The following is a 20,243-nucleotide window of genomic DNA, read 5'->3' as shown; positions in this document are numbered from 1 at the left end:
CCGTGCGGAGGAAGCCAGAACACTGCCGCGAGACCACGAGCTGCGGACATAGTTATGCTACTCGTAGGAAAAACATACAGACTTCGAGATGTATTCTCCAGTTAAACGCTGAATATTCACATATGGAACAAGAAGCTCTAGATGAATAATGGAAAGATATCAGTCGCTTGCACGTCCTGGAAAATACGGCATATTAACACGTACTTACCGAATTTAAACAGTAAATTATTGGGTTTCTTTTGTACACAGAAGTAGGGGTAGACTTCAAGCCTGAAGTGATACAGGTGGTAAGGAATATTGTTCACGTAGATCACTGGTGTCCTGATGCCTTCGATTACCAACACAGATTCCGTGTAGGCCCAATCAGTGTACCCCATTACCGGCCTCCATCTGTGGCGCGTTGCATGTTTGGTGGTGCAGCCACTCGCCTGCATGAGGGCGTGTAAGGACTCAGCCATCGACTTGGTGTAACAATAAATGCAATTCATTCGACAAGTGTCATGTTTCTATTGACCCACGGTGATAACTCACTGATGCTGTGCCCACCGCAATCACAGTTGACGATGTCGTTGGGTAAACACAAAAACACGTTAAGGTCGTGTGATGTGGAGCTCCATGTTCAACATTGGCTTTCAAACGGTGTCCTCTGTAATACCTGTGCACGCACCAGTATTGTACTTTGTCGACAGATATGCCATAGATCGCTGCCTATCCTAGATTACATACTGGGGCATCCTTCAACCTCTACGTTTTGTGATGAGACGTGGCCGTCAAATACCGTACGGCCCATTTGCTATTTGACCATGCGTCTAACCACTTTCCATAGGTACTCACGACATTAGTACCCCAACAGGTGACCAGTGCCGTTTCAGAGATTTTCGTCTCCAGTCGCAGTGCCACAAGAAAACGTTCTTTGTCAAAACCGCTTACATCAGTGGATTTCCGTATTTGCGGGTCGTATCTTCGCTGTAATGACTGCCTATTCGTCTCTCTTCCGCTGACATTCTTTCCTTAGTGTGCCACGTGCGCGCAGCACCAACAGGAGGCCATCAGCTACATGGTGGGCAGTCGCCATAATGTTTTGGCTCATCTGCGAAAGGCACTGGGGAAGGCGTGCACACGTGACGAAAATGAAGCTGTCGGCGTACCTCACAGAAGCATTGTGTGGCACGAGCAAGGAAACCATCTGAATAAATATTCTGGAAGTGAGAAGTGCTCGTAAGATTTCGTAAATGGCTACTCAGAACACAAGTTCCAAATCCACCAGGAGCTCCTCACCCTATTTAGTTGCAAAAGAATCACTAGGCTATTACGTGCCAGGCACCCAGCAGCTGACACTAATATAGACTAAGGTGACAAACGACATGGGATCGCGATAAGTACGTAAAAAGACGACGATAATAAGGTGTACAAAAGGTGTAAAACGGCAGTGCTTTGGCGGAGTAGTTATGTGTACTCGGGGTTCGTGTTAAAAGGTTTTCGTCGTGATTATGGTCGCATTAAATTACATACATTTATCGTTTTCCATGGGTCCCTTGGAGAGGAGTCTTGGATGTGGAAAGAGACAGTTTTTTTCTTTTTTTTGTACTCAGATACATGTTATATTGTATAATTCTAATTCTAATGCAGACAGAGTTATGAGCTGTAATCCTCGTAAAGATATTCATCGATGGAGTAGGAGTTGACCAACAAGAATTTCTTTAATTCACTCGGAAACCGATCTTTATCACTTGCAAACTTTTGATATTCTCTGGAAAGTTACTGGAAATCTGAGTACCCATGTATTTGACTCCTTTTTGTACTAATGTTAAGCTTTTACAGTCCTTATACAGATTGTTTTTGGTTCATGTATTATAATCATGTTTTGCACTATTTCTCGTAAAAAAAGAATGTTGGAAATGACAAAGGACATCAGTGAGTATACGTAGTGAGAAGTATAGAATACCAAGTTTCTTAAAGAGGTCTCTGCATGATGATCTAGGACTGACACCAGGTATAATTCTAATGGTCGTTTCTGAATTTTGAAAATGTTCTCTTTGTGACAGGAGTTTCCACAAGATGATTCCATAACTCATTAGTGAATGGAAGTAGACCGAATAAACTAACTTCTTCAATTTTAAATCGCCTATTTCTGCTCTCATGCGTACTGTAAATATAGCTGCACTCAGGCGTTACATTAAATCTAGAGTGTAAGTTTTCCAATTTAGGTTGTGATCAATTTGTAGCCCTAAAAATTTGACACTGTCCACGGCTTTAATTTCATTGTTTGAATACATTATACGTATAGGGTCAGGTATTCTTTGTGAGGTACTAAACTGTACTTACTAGGTCTTGTTAAAATTCAGTAAAAATCAATTTGCTGTGAACCACGCATTGATACGTAAAAATAATTCATTAGCTGATTGCTCAGTGAGATCATGGTACTGTTTTTTATACCAATACTTGTATCATCAGCAAATAAGACAAATTTGCATTTTGTGATACTGCATATGGAAGGTCATTAATACATAATAGGAACAACAAGGGACCTAAAATAAAGCCCTGGGGCACACCTTGTCTGACGGTTTCATATTTTGAATGACTATTGTTATGTGGCAAGCTCGATACATACACACATTGTTTTCTGTTAAATAGATAGGATGAGAAGCATAAGCTTGCTACTCCTGTTATCGCATAATATTTTAACTTTTGTATAAAGATATCATGCTTAACACAATCAAAAGCTTTAGCCAGGTCACAGAATATTCCAAGTGGTAATAACTTTTGATTTAATGATTCTAATATATCATCTGAAAAAGTGAATATATCTTGATCAGTCTGCAATCTTTTCCCAAATCCAAACTGACTGCTAATGAGAATATTTTTCTGTACTAAGTGTTTGTGATGTCTACTGTACATAACCTTTTTAAACACTTTTGAAAATATTACCAATAATGTAATGGGATGGAAGTTTTCCAGTGATGATTTGTCTCCTTTTCTGTGTAATGGCTTGACATTAGCATAATTAAGCTTGTCTGGAAAAATACCACTGTGGGGCGATTCATTACATAAGTAACTCAGTATGTCACAAAGTTCTGAGGAGCAACATTACGGGAATTAACACACTTTCAAGGTGGAATTGTAGTGGCAGCTATACACGTGGGACTCTCCACTTTGGAAATCGGTAGGGAATTCACTATTCCGAGATCCACATTGTCTGTAGTGTACCGAGGATACCAAATTTCAGGCATTACCTCTCATCACGGATAGCGCAATGGCCGACGGCCTTCACTTAACGACCGAGAGCGTTTGTGTAAATTTGTAACACTGAGTGAAAACCGCTCAATATCTTGATATTATTGTCGGTGATAAAGCTAAGGCGGGCTTCTTATATGCGTCATATCATTACCTGCTGTGCAATCTCGTGAGAACTAAGAGTGGAATATGGTGGGGCTATGATCGGCGGTCAGCAGTATCTTCATACCGGTCCCTAGTAAGGACAGACTTTGATTTCGGACATCTATGTTACGGATCAGCCTCAGAAAGTACGCACCAAAGACTGGACATTATGCACGCCAAAGTTTTGCGTATAGTTACTGGGGCGTTCCTTGCAAACCCAACGAACGCGTTACTGGTTGAAGCGAATAAACCACCAGGGAAGCTGCGACGAAAATTCCTACTGCGACTGTCTTTTGGTGAATATGAGTCCCTTGATAAAAAGGAATCCGAGAATTAATATTATATTTTTTATGTGGAAGCTATTGGGCAAATAAGCAGCTTCCCCCCGTCGCGGCTGAACATATGGAGACGCAGTCATTAAGGCACCAGATACGAAAAATTCCTCTTCCACCGCCATCAGAAACGTAGACTCTGCTGATTTATGTCTGGAACAGTTAAACGTGTCAAAACCAGTCTCAACTAACGCGACGGCAATGTAATTTCTGTCTCATTACCGCGATGCGTCTACGGAGTTTACAGATAGGCCCAAGTCAAGTGAAGGCGCTGGTAGTTCTTATTGGGTGTCCCGTAGAAGACAATAAGGCCTTTACAAGCTGTATCGACACTCCATGACAGCAGAACTGATTGACATATTGGAAGCCCTAGTGTTCGTACAGAGCTTCACACAACAGTCTCACAATAGTCATCATCTATGATAGTACATTAGCACTAGAACTCATTAGAAGCCAATAAAATAGTTTTACCAACCCACAGACGGAGCAATTGTCGACATAGAGTTTTGGGTGTAGTGGAATTATCGAACATTGTGTGGTGTGGATGAAAAGCTACTGAGGGACACTTGGGAGTGAGCAAGTATAAGGTGTTTCAAAAACGACCGGTATATTCGAAACAGAAATAAAAACTAAAAGAGCAGCGATTAAATAGACCGTTTGTTGCAATATGCTTGGGACAACAGTACATTTTCAGGCGAACAAACTTTCGAAATTACAGTAGTTACAATTTTCAACGACAGATGAAAGATATAGAAGACAACGCAGTCTGTGGGTACGCAATTCTGTACGTCGTCTTTCTGTTGTAAGCGTGTGCTATTCACAACGTGCAAGTGTGCTGTAGACAACATGGTTTATTCCTTAGAACAGAGGATTTTTCTGGTGTTGGAATTCCACCGCCTAGAACACAGTGTTGTTGCAACAAGACGAAGTTTTCAACGGAGGTTTAATGTAACCAAAGGACCGAAAAGCGATAAATAAAGAATCTGTTTGAAAAATTTCAACGGACTGGGAACGTGACGGATGAACGTGCTGGAAAGGTAGGGCGACCGCGTACAGCAACCACAGAGGGCAACGCGCAGCTAGTGCACCAGGTGTTCCAACAGCGGCCTCGGGTTTCCGTTCGCCGTGTTGGAGCTGCGGTCCAAATAAAGCCAACGTCCACGTGTCGTCTCATGCGCCAGAGTTTACACCTCTATCCATACAAAATTCAAATGCGGCAACCCCTCAGCGCCGCTACCATTGCTGCACGAGAGACATTCGCTAACGATATAGTGCACAGGATTGATGACGGCGATATGCATGTGGGCGGCATTTGGTTTACTGACGAAGCTTATTTTTACCTGGACGGCTTCGTCAATAAACAGAACTGGCGCATATGGGGAACCGAAAAGCCCCATGTTGCAGTCCCATCGTCCCTGCATCCTCAAAAAGTACTGGTCTGGGCCGCCATTTCTTCCAAAGGAATCATTGGCCCATTTTTCAGATCCGAAACGATTACTGCATCACGCTATCTGGAAATTCTTCGTGAATTTGTGGCGGTATAAATTGCCTTAGACGACACTGCGAACACCTCGTGGCTTATGCAAGATGGTGCCCGGCCACATCGCACGACCGACGTCTTTAATTTCCTGAATGAATATTTCGATGATCGTGTGATTGCTTTGGGCTATCCGAAACATACAGGAGGCGGCGTGGATTGGCCTCCCTATTCGCCAGACATGAACCCTTGTGAGCTCTTTCTGTGGGGACACTTGAAAGACCAGGTGTACCGCCAGAATCCAGAAACAATTGAACAGCTGAAGCAGTACATCTCATCTGCATGTGAAGCCATTCCGCCAGACACGTTGTCCAAGGTTTCGGGTAATTTCATTCAGAGACTACGCCATGTTATTGCTACGCATGGTGGATATGTGGAAAATATCGTACTATAGAATTTCCCAGACCGCAGCGCCATCTGTTGTTGACAATTGTAGCTACTGTAAATTCGAAAGTTTGTCTGCCTGAAAATGTACTGTTGTCCCAAGCATATTGCAACAAACGGTGTATTTCTATCGCTGCTCGTTTAGTTTGTATTGCCGTTTCAAATATACCGCTCATTTTTGAAACACCCTGTAGATGCCTTAGCGAAGCTGCCATTTCTGCATGGAGCTATTAAATATGATTAACTCCCTCGCAGAGATATGGCGCCCATGCTCAAAAGCGGTTGTCCTCGGACTAGCATCGTGGACATCCAAAATCAAAGCCACTCACTGCATAGTAGTACATCCCACGATTCCAAAAGAACCCAGATATAATAAGAAACAAGCATCAAGGGGCTTCAAGACAATTGTAGAGGGACTGAAATTTAATCAATCTAAACTCAACAAACGCTTCTATGGGCTCAACCTGAGCAACACTCCTCCAAGTTCATAAATTATAGAGTGCAGCAAACAGTCGTTCATTTTTCTTAGATTTTACTGCGCAAATCCAGATTTCGGCTAGTGGCTAGTCGTTCTCATTGCTCTATTTTCTATTCTCGATGCATGTAAGTCCCTGTCAAAGAAATGTGACTGACGCCTGAACAACAAGGACTTACATGCATCGAGAATAGAAAATAGTGCATTGAGAATCGCTAGCCACTAGCCGAAATATGTATTTGCGTAGTAAAATCTAAGAAAAAGGACAACTGATTGCTGCACTCTATAATTTATAAGCCACGTAAGAGTCGCTGAGTGCACCCACTTTCCAAATGGAAGGTAACCTGACTCCTCTAAGCTTTTCCGGAGGGGAAGAGTATTCAACCATGTCTTTGTTCAGTGTCCTCGGAACACTTATCACATAAACGTCCTTGCAAGAATCTCTTACGATTCTTGCTCACCATTTACCAAGAAACCTCCAAATCTGTTAGCATCCAAATATGTAGTAACATATAAGCTACTGTACGTATTTGTCAACAGTGCCAATATCAAAATATAGCTCCCTGGGCTGTTCATGTAGCACTCTTGGTAATTGGAATGCCAGGGGAAGACCAAGGCACAGTTAACTTGACGTATTCCCACGTGCTCCTCGGCAGATTATAGAACGATTAGTCTCTAAACATGGTACTTATTGACCTGGACAGATGTTCAGTTTTGTCCGTAAACAACTCACACAGGACATATAAAGCACATTTTGTTAATACTTCAGATATATAGCCATTCATGGGGACTGAATTGGGAATATCCCAAATGTGTACGAACAATTCCACTTTTCCTTCTGTGTTAGCAGTAGGACTTTTATAGTACACTGACTCTGTGTATCCTGTGCTCTATTTTCGTCTTGTTTATTCGTTTTAGTATACGCAGATTGTAAAACTTGTTTTGTGTCAAATCAGTCATTTGTTAATCCTATTTTACATCTTACTGGGTACTACTTAAGATAATGCCATCGTGAGTTGTGAAAAACAATTGTAATATAACATTTCCTGTGTTTAGATGGTTTCGGGAGCCAGAGAATAAAGAAAAATAAATGTTCTCGATAGCGCGAGTATATTTGCTCCGAGTGTGTATATACCAAATACCATCTATGTTGTGGTTCGAAGAGAAATGGAGGCATGTAAAAGAGTGAATGAAAGAACTGTGTCGAGGCGACCAGGAATAAATAAACTCGTTCGAGAAATTTATTTTTCTACCTTCATTATTGTTTCACTTCATTAATTAACCCTGATATTCCCACTAAATTAAATACGGAAAAAATACATTACAAAAACACCAGAGCTTGTTCGGAAATCCACCACAAGTTGTCGGCACCCCAGGCAAATGCCTTGGTCGCTATGCCAGCGGTCTTTCGTTCACCAATGTCTACCTTAAGGGTACATAAGAGGCAGTAGTAATAGCTTCTCTCCTAAATTTCAGGAAAATATGTTTACAGCCCCCATATATGATCACGAAAACTCGCGTTTTCAATTATCTATCGATCCCGTCAATTTTGAGTCGACTTCGAGCACTGAACTTCAGTGTCTCTCGCGGTAGCTGAGTGGATTCAGAGAGCCGGTTGGCCTCTGTAATAAAAAACTGAGTGGAAGGATCAACCACCGAACTTGAATAGGATGTCTTGCGACATCCGCAACGACCAAACACAACGATCAGTAACGAACCAAAAAGAAAAAAAAAAAGTGGTCAGCGTGACAGAAGGTCATTCCTAAGGGCCCGCGTTCGATTCCCGGCTGGGTTGGAGATTTTCTCCTCTCAGGGACTGGGTATTCTGTTGTCCTAATCATCATCATTTCATCCCCATCGACGCGCAAGGCACCGAAGTGGTGTCATATTGCCAAATAGAAAGACTTTTACCCGTCTAACAGTCTACCCGAAAGGAGACCCTAGTTACACGACATTTATTTACTGAACTTTAGTAGTGGTTTCCGCAAAAACTGGAAGGTCTTACCTTAAAGCCTTTCTTTCATCTTAGGTTGCATATGAACGACCTCCCAAATATGGTCTCAAAAACAACATCTCAAAAGCTCTTACAGTCACCTTCAAGTAGCACAATCTCCCCGCCGACTGTTTCTTTGCAGGCTGTAAGTGGCTGCTACAGTGCACGTTGTTCATAAAAGTACCTCAGTGCACGGATAGATGTCTCTGCAATAGCATCAGCGAATCAAAGCGAAACGCACTCGCCCTTAAAAAAATTAATAAATTGATGTATCAGGCAGAAACGACTTGTACTCAGACGGTTAAATAAACCTGCAGTTTGTAGAGGTAGCAAAGCTATTCACTGGAGGAGAGAACAGATGAGGTGTCACTGACAGAAAAGAATAACAATATTGGGGCTAGGTGTGTGCCCCGTGGCATTAGGTAGATAACATGCGTCCGGGTCGTCGTCTCATACCTACAGTCTACAAGCTGCTGCCTTTTTCTGAGATAGCTTTGAAATTAAATTAGCTCACTTTGAAAAATTTATGTATCGTATTTTTCTCAACTGCATCTTATAGTTGATGGTACCAGGTGCATTGCTGACGTCTATTGATGTCAATGTTGCAACCTCACAGCTATCTATGGCGTATTTCGTGTCTTTAGTTACCTTAATTACTGCAGTGTTTCTGCTATAGCAGGTGTTCCCAAACTTTTCCTCTGATGGAACATTTTAAGAATCTTCGTACTCTGATGGAGCACATCGTTTGTTCTGAAGGTTAATAAACTTTTAAAAATGAGGCAACATTTCTTTATTCAGTGATTGCTTCAACTTTAAATCACAAGTTAAACACAGAAATCATTATAAAATTTAAAAAAGTAATTGGTTTCATGAAAATGTCGAAGAAATCTCCATGTTATTAACATCTTTTGCGCAGCAGTTATTCACTTCCATCAGAACACCACTGTTCTACGGTTTGGGAAGCCCTGAGCTATAGTATTGATGAAAATAGGATTTAAACGTTGTTATGGGAGTATAGGATAATGAAGTATTTCTTCATGACAAACTAGGGGACGTCTAGTCAAGGAATAATGGAGAGGACGAACATGGACGCAGAATTCGGGAAAGAAAACAGGCACACTGCACGTTTTACTTTACTGCGCTGTCTTCAGAAAGAGCCCATTGATTTTGCTGTCGTGGCTAGCTGACGGCTGTTTGGTGACACGTGTCTTTGACATCAAAGACTGTCAACACAAGCGAAGAGGTTCTCGATGAATGCCCGTCTCCCACGGGTAGACAATGTACTATTTCGCGTACGTCAACTGTTTTGCCAGCCCTGTGGAAAAACGAGGATGCGGACCCCCCCTGTATGAGCCAATTTGCTGCGCTGCACGATTAATGATACGCCTTGGAAATATGACGTCACAGGCTCCACGTTAATTGCCCTCCTCCCTCGTGCTGCCATTTATCACGCATTCAGCCGAAGTCTCTTAGGGTCGCCCTAATTAAGCGGTATTTAGCGCTTCGTAGCGCCGGCGTAAATCTTCTCGCAAGGCGCCATTTGTTTGCGGTTGCCTTCGCGTCTGTTCTTCTGGCCGGCGCGGCGCGGCGTGGCGCGTGCGCTCTCAATTGTTTTCAATTTTCTTCGCGGACGGTAATTTATCTCGTGCACATACGATGTTTCACAAGAGAAGATACCGGAGAGTGCAGGAGGAGCTCACAAAGCGAGAAGCGGGCCAGGGTTAGGACAAAGGAAGTTGCAAGAACTCCTGTGCACTAGGGCTGTGAGAAACGGACCAGTTAAAAGCACTACCGGTGGTTTAGTTTAAACAACCGTTGTTTTTCGGCATTTGTTTGGTCTCGTTTATAACAGTTCTTCTTTCAATTTTGACTAATAATCGGGTAAAAAAATCGAAATATCAATTCGCCATAGCAGCAGTGCTAAATTTTTTGGGGTTTTAAATAAACGTTTTTCTGAAAACGAGTAATGTTTATTTCTAAAATTTCCATTTCTTTGAAATATTGCCTTGATACAGAAAATGGGAAAAGCGATAAGCGTTATTTTGATAACAACTCGGACATAAAAGAGCAAAAGCACGTACCATAAGAGTTGGTACAGCTTTGCTGAGACAACATGTAACTGTTACCATGTAGCATGACTTACTGCATGGTGCAAATGTACACCCCGGGCAAAACACTTCCCCCATCAGATGTATTACATGTCAGTTTCGCGCTGTCATCGTTGGATAATATTTGTATTTCACAATGGCACCGTCAATAGTCTGAAAATATTTTACGAAGTACGCTGCTAACGAAGTGCAATGCTCCATTTGCTTTAAAAGATTTAGAACGGGAGGATCCACAGCAAACTTGTGACACCATATAAGGATAAAACTTAAAATTTAACAATTCATTCATAAAACTTCCTGGCAGATTAAAACTGTGTGTCGGACCGAGACTCGAACTCGGGATACTCCGCTACAGAGTGAAAATCTCATTCTGGGTTTCATTCATAGTTTACAATAAAAATGGAAAGTAGCTGATCTATTGACTGTGCTACATAATATGCCTTTATCTGCTTGTGGCCCATGAATTAACACGAAAAGCAGAGTTCTTCAATCTCCCTTTCCATCCTTTACACTTACTGTTCGAACACCCAAATATCGGTATGAAGCGAGATTACAGCCGGCTGGTGCGGCCGAGCGGTTCTAGGCGCTTCAGTCTGGAACCGAGCGACCACTACAGTCGCAGGTTCGAATCCTGCCTCGGGCATCGATGTGTGTGAAGTCCTTAGGTTAGTTAGATTTAAGTAGTTCTAAGTTCTAGGGCACTGCTGACCTCAGCTGTTAAGTCCCATAGTGCTCAGAGCCATTTGAACCAGATTACATCATGATTTTAGATCAGAGTTCCAGAAAATTAGAATGAACAGAAGAGTACCGGTGGTTTTTTTGTGGTATTTTACCACTCATCACATTTGGAGCAGTGAATGGGGATCAGACTAAGTTTTCTACTATTTGCCTATTTAATTTTATATTTTCATTCTACGTATCTGGAAACTGAGGGAGACAAAAGTTTTCAATCTTTGTTCGATTAACGTTTACCACATGAAACAACAGGAATAAAAAACCGAAAATCGGTTAGTTCAGAAACCGGTTATTTCGAGCAGTTTTAACTGTCAGGTTAAATTGGCGTGGGAAAAAACGATATAACCGAAAACCGTTTGTTACTGCCACAACCGCCATCCCTACTGCGAACATCTGATGTGACCAGTCTACTATGCATATTTGGTGCAAAGCGTTCTATTCTCGGGATGCAAAGCTGCGACATAGCCTTCTATTTATCTTTCCTTCTTTTTCTTTTCTTCTTTTCCTTCTTCTCTAAGTATAGGGGTTTGACAAAAATATGATAAAGGAGCGAGAAAGGCATGATTTGTTCAGGCAAATGTAAATGCAGATGCTAACCCATCTTGCAGGTACCGCTGTTGTACCTGACGACTACCGACACCAGTGCAGTGTCCTCAATACGTTGGAAATGACATCGTTGTCAGAGCAGCGTTTTCCGCAGTTATGAATGCGTTATGTCGGAGCGAAGTGAATTCAAATGTGGGCAAACTGTTGGTGCTCGTATGGTGAATGCTTTCGTCATTAACGGAGCCAAAATTTTCGGTGTTTGAAGATCCACCATATCGAAACAGCACTGAGGAAATTGTGTGTTGAGTGACTGTGAGTGACGGTCATTGAATAGTATTTTGACCAAAAGTAAGAGGACGAAAGCTGCAAAAGTTACTGCAGAATGTCGCACTCACAAAACCTGGCAGCACCAAAGAAATACGAAAAGAGCTCCAGAAACAGGTAAACGGTGAGCGAGTTCAAATTCCAAAACTACTTGTTGTTGTTGTTGTGGTCTTCAGTCCTGAGACTAGTTTGATGCAGCTCTCCATGCTACTCTATCCTGCGCAAGCTTCTTCATCTCCCAGTACCTACTGCAACATACATCCTTCTCAATCTGCTTACTGTGTTTATCTTTTGGTCTCCCTCTACGATTTTTACCCTCCACGCTGCCCTCTAATACTAAATTGGTGATCCCTTGATGCCTCAGAGCATGTCCTACCAACCGATCCCTTCTTCTGGTCAAGTTGTGCCACAAACTTCTCTTCTCCCCAATCCTATTCAATACTTCCTCATTTCTTATGTGATCTAAACATTTAATCTTCAGCATTCTTCTGTAGCACCACATTTCGAAAGCTTCTATTCTCTTCTTTTCCTAACTATTTATCGTCCATGTTTCACATCCATACATGGCTACACTCCATACAAATACTTTCAGAAACGACTTCCTGACACATAAATCTATACTCGATGTTAACAAATTTCTCTTCTTCAGAAACACTTTCCTTGCCATCGTCAGTCTACATTTTATATCCTGTCTACTTCGACCATCATCAGTTATTTTGCTCCCCAAATAGCAAAGGTCCTTTACCACTTTAAGTGTCTCATTTCCTAATCTAATTCCCTCAGCATCACCCGATTTAATCCGACTCCATTCCATTACCCTCGTTTTGCTTTTGTTGATGTTCATCTTATATCCTCCTTTCAAGACATTGTCTATTCCGTTCAACTTCTCATCCAAGTCCTTTGCTGTCTCTGACAGAATAACAATGTCATCGGCGAATCTCAAATTTTTTATTTCTTCTCCATGGATTTTAATACCTACTCCGAATTTTTCTTTTGTTTTCTTTACTGCTTGCTCAATATACATATTGAATAACATCGGGGATAGGCTACAACCCTGCCTCACTTCCTTCCCAACCACTCCTTCCCTTTCATGTCCATCGACTCTTATGACTGCCATCTGGTTTCTGTACAAATTGTAAATAGCCTTACGCTCCCTGTATTTTACCCCTGACACCTTCCGAATTTGAAAGAGAGTATTCCAGTCAACATTGTCAAAAGCTTTCTCTAAGTCTACAAATGCTATAATATTAGCATTGCCTTTCCTTATTCTTTCTTCTAAGATACGTCGTAAGGTCAGTATTGCCTCACACGTTCCAGTATTTCTACGGAATCCAAACTGATCTTCCCTGAGGTCGGCTTATACTAGTTTTTCCATTCGTCTGTAAAGAATTCGTGTTAGTATTTTGCAACTGTGACTTATTAAACTGATAGTTCGGTAATTTTCACATCTGTCAACATCTGCTTTCTTTGGGATTGGAATTATTATATTCTTCTTGAAGTGTGAGAGTATTTCGGTTGTTTCATACATCTTGCTCACCAGATGGTAGAGTTATGCCTGGACTGGTTCCCCCAAAGCCGTCAGTAGTTCCAATGGAATGTGGTCTACTCAGGGGACCTTGTTTCGACTTAGGTCTTTCAGTGCTCTGTCAAACTCTTCACGCAGTATCGTATCTTCCATTTCATCTTCATCTACATCCTCTTCCATTTCCATAATATTGTCCTCAAGTATATCGCCCTCTTCTGTTCATACAAGTGGTTCTCTTATCTCCAAAGGTCTCTTTAATTTTCCTGTAGGCAGCATCTATCTTACCCCTCGTGAGATAAGCCTCTACATCCTTACGTTTGTCCTCTAGCCATCCCTGCTTAGCCATTTTGCACTTTCTGTCGATCTCATTTTTGAGACGTTTGTATTCCTTTGTGCCTGCTTCATTTCCTGCATTTTTATATTTTCTCCTTTCATCAGTTAAATTCAATATTTCTTCTATTACGCAAGGATTTCTACTAGCCCTCGTCTTTTTACCTACTTGATCCTCTGCTACCTTCACTACTTCATCCCTCAAAGCTACCCATTCTTCTTCTACTGTATTTCTTTCCCCCATTCCTGTCAATTGTTCTCTAATGCTCTCCCTGAAACTCTGTACAACCTCTGGTTCTTTCAGTTTAGCCAGGTCCCATCTCCTTAAATTCCAACCTTTTTGCAGTTTCTTCAGTTTTAATCTACCAATAGATTGTGGTCAGAGTCCACATCTGCCCTGGAAGTGTCTAACAATTTAAAACCTGGTTCCTAAGTCTCTGTCTTACCTTTATATAATCTATCTGATACCTTTCAGCATCTCCAGGGTTCTTCCATGTATACAACCTATTTCATGATTCTTAAACCAAGTGTTAGCTATGATTAAGTTGTGCTCTGTGCAAAATTCTACCAGGCGGCTTCCTCTTTCATTTCTTAGCCCCAATCCATATTCACCTACTATGTTTCCTTCTCTCCCTTTTCCTACTACCGAATTCCAGTCACCCATGGCTATTAAAATTTCGTCAGCCTTCACTATCTGAATAATTTCTTTTATTTCATCATACATTTCTTCAATTTCTTCGTCATCTGCAGAGCTAGGTGACATATAAACTTGTATTACTGTAGTAGGTGTGGGCGTCGTATCTATCTTGGCCACAATAATGCGTTCACTATGCTGTTTGTAGTAGCTTACCCGCATTCCTAATTTCCTATTCATTATTAAACCGACTCCTGCATTACCCCTATTTGATTTTGTGTTTATAACCCTGTAGTCACCTGACCAGAAGTCTTGTTCCTCCTGCCACCGAACTTCACTAATTCCCACTATATCTAACTTTAACCTATCCATTTCCCGTTTTAAATTTTCTAACATACCTGCCCGATTAAGTGATCTGACATTCCACGCTCCGATCCGTAGAACGCCAGTTTTCTTTCTCTTGATAACGACATCCTCTTGAGCAATTCCCGACCGGAGATCCGAATGGGGGACTATTTTACCTCCGGAATATTTTACCTAAGAGGACGCCATCATCATTTAATCATACAGTAAAGCTGCTTGCCCTCGGGAAAAATTACGGCCGTAGTTTCCCCTTGCTTTCAGCCGTTCGCAGTACCAGCACAGCAAGGCCGTTTTGGTTATTGTTACAAGGCCAGATCAGTCAATCATCCAGACTGTTGCCCTTGTAACTACTGAAGAGGCTGCTGCCCCTCTTCAGGAATCACACGTTTGTCTGGTCTCTCAACAGATACGCCTCCGTTGTGGTTGTACCTACGGTACGGCTATCTGTATCGCTGAGGCACGCAAGCCTCCCCACCAACGGCAAGGTCCATGGTTCATGGGAGGAGGCAAAACTACTTATCAGTGATGCAATTACCCGTGACAGGGAAACGCGGTGCAGAAGGCATAAAAAGTGGGTAAGGAGCAATGGAAGGAAGTCATTCGGTCGAGGCACTCATGTTTCACACTCTTTCCAGTTTCTGGCCGAGTTTACGTCCCAAAAAGGAGGAAGGCGGGTGTCCGGTGAGGAATTTGGCAGCCATACTATGAAATTACATGGGTATACTGTAAGGTCGCATTATTGCAAAGGATTATGTGACAATTGAGGCCCATCAGGTTGATCCCATGGTGCAATGTCTCTTCCACATTGGTGATGCTTTGTTCCAAGACAACACGGCCCCTGTTCATTTGTGATCTACTTTGGCGAGAAATATTCATGATCGCTGTCTTCCTCTATAGTCGTTACCTGAACTTGCCACTATTCTGCAGAAAAGACGGTGTGAGGTTCCCTTGAAAACTGTACAGAAATTGTATTCATCAATTCCGAGACGACTGGAGCCTGTTCTGAATGCGAACAGGTTTCCTACATCGTATTAGATATGGTAATGTGTCACTGGTGCTTCTATATTTTTGGCCAATTCTTGTTCACTAAAATATTTTTGATTTCTTAGTGGTGTTCATAGAGCCTAAACGTATCTCTTATACAACCGTACGAAGACTTTTAGTGGCTTCAGCGCATTTGAAAATGCGAAGTACGAGTACTGCCTGAAACCAGAAATGCGAATATTTTATATATATTTAAGCTTTGTGACGCAATATATTATTTTATAAATATCCGTCTTCATTTCCAGGGTTATAACTACAGAAGAAGACCTCTAGATTTATTCTTAAGTCTCTAAAACGCAATCGTCATTCTCCCTTATATCAGGATTCTTGAATGGTGTCACTGAAATATCTTTACCATGTTTCCTACTGCCTACTCGTTTCACATTCTACTCTTATCATTCCTTTAACTGCTTGCCGTACTGTACACTCATGTTCAGGAAAATACCTTGACCGACTAGTGATAGGATGTTCATATTCACAGGACACGTATATTATCATGTTCTGCACAAATGATTAGCACTTGAACCACGTAGGCCCGCTGGTTCAAGGTCAACATCGATGTCGCTGCGCAGCACCATCTACCGGTAACACGTGACTGTGGTTCTCATTGTCACAATAAATCGAAGGTGTTGCATCAGTTTGACTTGCGCAGATGTACAGGATGTGAGTCTTAAAGAGAGTGCATAATTGAAATAAGAGAATGTGATGAATCCATCCGGGAAATTGCTACTCTTGTGGGAGGATGTGTTCCGGCAGTGTGACGGGTGCGTGTGGAGAATGGTTCACGGAGGATTGTAGAACACAACGAGATGGGTCAGGTCGTACAACTCAGACCATCCCCGGAGAACATCGACACCTCTTGCGAATAGCACTGCAGGACAGATCTGCGTCCTCTTCGGCTTTGGCGCAACAGTGGAAGAGTGTAAGACATCGTACACTATCAGAGGTGATACTCCCGTTTATTACGGCATAACTTACATGCGCGCCGTCCACTTCTCCGCCTACCTTTGACGAATGGGGTGAAACATACTAAAGCGACGTCATTGAGGACAGAAACCGCATCTGATAGTGTTTTCGGAAGAATCCAGGTTGTTTCAAAATGATAGCCGCATTGTGGCTCGCCGCAGACAAGGGGAGAGGCATAACAGCGACTGCATTAGCACAAGAAATATAACTCCAATTCAAGGCCTTATGGTGTGGGGTGCTATTGGGCATAAACACAAATCACAGTTGGTACATGTGTAGGGCACTACCACCAGTGTGACACTATGACCAGTGTGACCTAAGTGAATGACATCCTGCGACCCGTAGCCCTACCCTTCCTTCACAATACCCTAGACGCCATTTATCGCAAGACAATGTACGACCGTATGTTGCTGCACGGACACGTGCGTTCTTGGCATCACAGGATGTCAGCCTATCGCCCTGGTCCGCCACATCACCAAACTTGTCGCCATTTGAAAGCGTGTGGAATATGGTGAAACGATTGGCCCAACACTGAAAACGTCGGTTAACAACCATCATCACGGTATGAAAGTGCATATAGGCTATTATTTACTTATCATACTATGTCAGTATTGCCATGACATGACATGATACGAAAATAATATATTAACTTTTGCATTCTCATGATGGTTATTAATGGAAGCCGTCAATGACAATAAGCGAAAACAGTTATCTAAAGTGTGTGTTTACTTTTCAACAAGCATTTGTCACATAATTATTATGACTGATGTCATAGTCATTAAAAGCACCCATCGGTCAAACTGTTTCCATTGTACAATGGCGAACTGCTTATGCCCGTGGAGCACTGATGCTGTAACAGACCAATATCCTTAACATCGGTTTACTGCAGAGTTTTTGAAAACATTCCAGTGTAATGAACTTCCTTGAGATAGAAACGTTTCTGTACACAAATCAGCAAGATTTTAGAAAGCATCGCTCTAGTGAAATTCAGTTTGCCCTTTTCCCACATGATATATTGTGAACTACGGATATAGGGCAACAGGCGGAGTCCATATCCTAGATTTCCGGAAAGCGTTTGGCACCGTGCCCTGCTGCAAACTGTTAACGAACGTAAAAGCATATGGAATAGGTTCCCAGAAATCTGAGTGGATTGATGGGACTCACTACGATGCCCTCGACGGCGAGTGTTCATTAGAGAGAAGGGAATGGTCAGGAGTGCCATAGTGAAGTGTGATAGCACCGTTACTATTCTCTACATACATAAATTTTCTTATGCGGCTGTTTGATTATGATACTGCGGTGTACGGGACGGTCTTTGAGTCACTGTCGAAGAATACAATATGACTTACTGTAGAAAAAATTTCTAGCTCTGAGTCTAGAACAATGAACGGTAATACACATAAATATCAAATATAGCATTCGTAGTGCGCTACTTGATACAGTCATGATGAATAAATGACTAGGCGTAGCGCCGCAAAAGGATATGAAATGGAACGACCGCGTCAGAGCTTTAATAGGGAAGACGGAGGCCGCCTTCAGTTAAAAAAAAAAAAACTGGTAGAGTGTTAAGAAAGTGAGATTCACCTGTAAAGGAGACCGCTTACAGAACACTAAAGCGATCCACTCTTGAGGGTCTTTGTGGTCCGCATGAATTCGGATTAAAGGACGACATCAAGCAATTCGGAAGCGACCTGCTGGTAGTTTCGATCAACAGGCAAGAATTAAGGAGATGCTTCAGAAGCTCAAATAGGAATCCTGTGGGAGGAAGGGGGGAGGGGGGAGGCCGTTATAACGGAATACCTGAGTGCGGTGATGCAGTGGTAAGAGTATCCGTTTCCTAGATAATGGTTGTCCAGATCCCAGTCCGGCCATTCAGATGGATCTTCTCCATAATTTCCTTAAATCTCTAAAGGTAAATGCCAAATGGTTCTTGAAAAACGGCAAGGCCAGTTCTTTCCAGGCTCAAACCTGGTGGCTGTAATGCATTCTAAGACAAAAACAGAGGCTCAACGAACTAATTATCCTAATGGGATGGATTTTGATCGATGTGATCCCCGTGTCAGACAAAAAAATGACTACAATTTCAGAAAAATTAGATGATTTTTCTAGACAAAGAACTTCACAAATTGATAAAGTCAATAACGCGTCGGTCCAATTCCGGCACTTATGCAAGCAGTTATTCGGCTTGACACTGACTGACAAAGTTGTTGGATGTCTGGTGCGTAAGATCGTCAGAATTCCGAAAACAGTGCAAAGTCTTGCCATGTCCGGTGGAGCATTATCTTGCTGAATATAAACCCAGAATGAAGGGAAACATAATGGGACTTAGAATACCGTCGACGTACGGCTGTGCTACAAGGGAGTAGCACAGGACAACCGCAGTGGCCCTGCTGTGATAAGAAATGGCACCCCACACCATCATTACTGGTTGTCTAGGCACAAAGCAGGCGACAGTGAAGTTGGTATACCACAGCTAATCAGTTCCGTATCGAAATGATCCCCGATAACCAGTGACTGCATATCTGGAGAAACCCCGAACAGAGGTGAGATACCAACCTGACCGTCGCTCGCCATATGGCCCGATAACCGTGAGTGGTGACCTGTGGTCCCATTTCTTTTCATACCATGGCGCCTTTGTCATCGACGGCAACCTTACACCAGAGCGACGTGTAGACGATATTTTAAGCTCCGTTTTGTTACCCTTCATGCCAAGCCATCCTGGGCTTACATTCCAGTAAGATAATGTCCACCTGCATACGGCGAGGGTTTTCACAGCTTGTCTTCGTGATTGCCAAACCCTGTATCTGCCAAAACGGCCCCTCCAACTTTCTATGGACATTTGAGTACCCAAAGCGCCATTTGGATGCGAGAGGACACCCAAAAACTCTGTCAATCAATATCGAGCCGAATAACTGCTTCCATAAGAGCCGGAGGTGGACTAACGTGTTCCTGGTATGCTCAATTTCTGAATCCCCTTCACTTGAATCATTCAATTTTTCTGATACTGTAAATATTTTTTTGTATGTACATGGATTAATACAATACATTTATTTATTTCCGTCCCATTCAGATAATTCCTTCGTTATGCGTTTTTTGTTTTTTGTTTATTTGTCTTAGAATTTATCTCATTTTCCATCCCTGATGACGGAACGTTAGACCTGTTTCTTTCTTCCTTTTTTACCAAACTAACACCACGAAACAGTGACACCACCACGTTTAGCAAAAGGTGGACTGCTGGCTTCACTTTGACACTCAGGACTGATTCATTCGAATGACTTAATGCGATTCATTACGAGTGCCCTTCGCAAAGCTCGACGGTCGCTGTCCAGACAGTGTATGAGGTCTGCGTGGTCTTTGTTTAATTGTTACTTCTCTTTCGTGATTCCACATCACAGTCAGATCATCAATAATCGGTTATGGCAGCTTGAGAAGGGTTTAAATGCCCCTGGTTGACCTCTTACTCAACTGACATGAGATGACTAGTCCACGTACTAAGTCACAGCGCTATCTTGATTGATCCACCTTGCTGTTACTGCCTCTCTGACGATAACACCATACTCGCTGCCTCC

This window comes from Schistocerca gregaria, chromosome 7 (genome assembly GCF_023897955.1).
Source record: "Schistocerca gregaria isolate iqSchGreg1 chromosome 7, iqSchGreg1.2, whole genome shotgun sequence".
NCBI lineage: Eukaryota > Metazoa > Arthropoda > Insecta > Orthoptera > Acrididae > Schistocerca > Schistocerca gregaria.
This window is presented reverse-complemented; position numbering follows the sequence as displayed.